Source organism: Vanacampus margaritifer, unplaced genomic scaffold, assembly GCF_051991255.1.
Source record: "Vanacampus margaritifer isolate UIUO_Vmar unplaced genomic scaffold, RoL_Vmar_1.0 HiC_scaffold_199, whole genome shotgun sequence".
NCBI lineage: Eukaryota > Metazoa > Chordata > Actinopteri > Syngnathiformes > Syngnathidae > Vanacampus > Vanacampus margaritifer.
Window position 1 is genome coordinate 17,501 of NW_027520909.1, and position 2,547 is coordinate 20,047.

A 2,547-nucleotide genomic window follows, 5' to 3' on the forward strand; every position below is an offset into this window, starting at 1 on the left:
GGGGCTTGTTGCTGGTCGTTGGTGCCTGTGTTCGGGGCTTGTTGCTGGTCGTTGGTGCCTGTGTTCGGGGCTTGTTGCTGGTCGTTGGTGCCTGTGTTCGGGGCTTGTTGCTGGTCGTTGGTGCCTGTGTTCGGGGCTTGTTGCTGGTCGTTGGTGCCTGTGTTCGGGGCTTGTTGCTGGTCGTTGGTGCCTGTGTTCGGGGCTTGTTGCTGGTTGTTGGCGGGGCTCCATGATGGCGGGTGACCAGGGGCGACTGGCGGGTGACCAGGGGTCAAAATCGGCTGGCGGGTGCCCAGGGGTTGACATTGGATGGCGGGTGACCAGGGGTCAAAATCGGCTGGCGGGTGCCCAGGGGTTGACATTGGATGGAGGGTGCCCAGGGGTCAAAATCGACTGGCGGGTGCCCAGGGGTTGACATTGAATGGCGGGTGCCCAGGGGTCGAAATCGACTGGCGGGTGCCCAGGGGTTGACATTGGATGGCGGGTGCCCAGGGGTCGAAATCGACTGGCGGGTGCCCAGGGGTTGACATTGGATGGCGGGTGCCCAGGGGTCGAAATCGACTGGCGGGTGCCCAGGGGTTGACATTGGATGGCGGGTGCCCAGGGGTCGAAATCGACTGGCGGGTGCCCAGGGGTTGACATTGGATGGCGGGTGCCCAGGGGTCGAAATCGACTGGCGGGTGCCCAGGGGTTGACATTGGATGGCGGGTGCCCAGGGGTCGAAATCGACTGGCGGGTGCCCAGGGGTTGACATTGGATGGCGGGTGCCCAGGGGTCGAAATCGACTGGCGGGTGCCCAGGGGTTGACATTGGATGGCGGGTGCCCAGGGGTTGACATTGGATGGCGGGTGCCCAGGGGTCAAAATCGACTGGCGGGTGCCCAGGGGTTGACATTGGATGGCGGGTGCCCAGGGGTCGAAATCGACTGGCGGGTGCCCAGGGGTTGACATTGGATGGCGGGTGCCCAGGGGTCGAAATCGACTGGCGGGTGCCCAGGGGTTGACATTGGATGGCGGGTGCCCAGGGGTCAAAATCGACTGGCGGGTGCCCAGGGGTTGAAATTGACCAGGGGGAGAGCGCCTGCCATAGCCGAAATAGGAGCGCTATGGGCGGCCTGCCTCAGCAGATTTGGCCCCCCAAATCCTGGTTCTCAAAAATTTTCAAAGTCAACTTTTTTCAAAATATTTTCAGAGTGCCACTTCCCAGGGGGATTCTCGCCTGCCATAGCCGAAATAGGAGCGCCATGGGCGGCCTGCCTCAGCACATTTGGCCCCCCAAATCCTGGTTCTCAAAAATTTTCAAAGTCAACTTTTTTCAAAATATTTTCAGAGTGCCACTTCCCAGGGGGATTCTCGCCTGCCATAGCCAAAATAGGAGCGCCATGGGCGGCCTCAGTGAGCACATTTGGCCCCCCCATCCTGGAGCGCCATGGACCAGGGGGAGAGCGCCTCTCTTTGGGGCTTGTTGCTGGCTGTTGGCGGGGCTCCATGGACCAGGGGGAGAGCGCCATGGACCAGGGGGAGAGCGCCTCTCTTCGGGGCTTGATGCCTGTTGGCGGGGCTCCATGGACCAGGGGGAGAGCGCCTCTCTGTGGGGCTTGTTGCTGGCTATTGGCGGGGCTCCATGGACCAGGGGGAGAGCGCCTCTCTTTGGGGCTTGTTGCTGGCTGTTGGCGGGGCTCCATGGACCAGGGGGAGAGCGCCATGGACCAGGGGGAGAGCACCTGCCATAGCCGAAATAAGAGCACTATAGGCGGCCGCCCTCAGCACATTTGGCCCCCCAAATCCTGGTTCTCAAAAATTTTCAAAGTCAACTTTTTTCAAAATATTTTCAGAGTGCCACTTCCCAGGGGGATTCTCGCCTGCCATAGCCGAAATAGGAGCGCCATGGGCGGCCTCAGTGAGCACATTTGGCCCCCCCATCCTGGAGCGCCATGGACCAGGGGGAGAGCGCCTCTCTTTGGGGCTTGTTGCTGGCTGTTGGCGGGGCTCCATGGACCAGGGGGAGAGCGCCATGGACCAGGGGGAGAGCGCCTCTCTTCGGGGCTTGATGCCTGTTGGCGGGGCTCCATGGACCAGGGGGAGAGCGCCTCTCTTTGGGGCTTGTTGCTGGCTATTGGCGGGGCTCCATGGACCAGGGGGAGAGCGCCTCTCTTTGGGGCTTGTTGCTGGCTGTTGGCGGGGCTCCATGGACCAGGGGGAGAGCGCCATGGACCAGGGGGAGAGCACCTGCCATAGCCGAAATAAGAGCACTATAGGCGGCCGCCCTCAGCACATTTGGCCCCCCAATCCTGGTTCTCAAATTTTTTCAAAGTCAACTTTTTTCGAAATATTTTCAGAGTGCCACCTCCAGCGGGGGCTCTCGCCTGCCATAGCCGAAATAAGAGCACTATGGGCGGCCGCCCTCAGCACATTTGGCCCCCCCATCCTGGAGCGCCATGGACCAGGAGGAGAGCGCCTCTCTTCGGGGCTTGATGCCTGTTGGCGGGGCTCCATGGACCAGGGGGAGAGCGCCTCTCTTTGGGGCTTGTTGCTGGCTGTTGGCGTG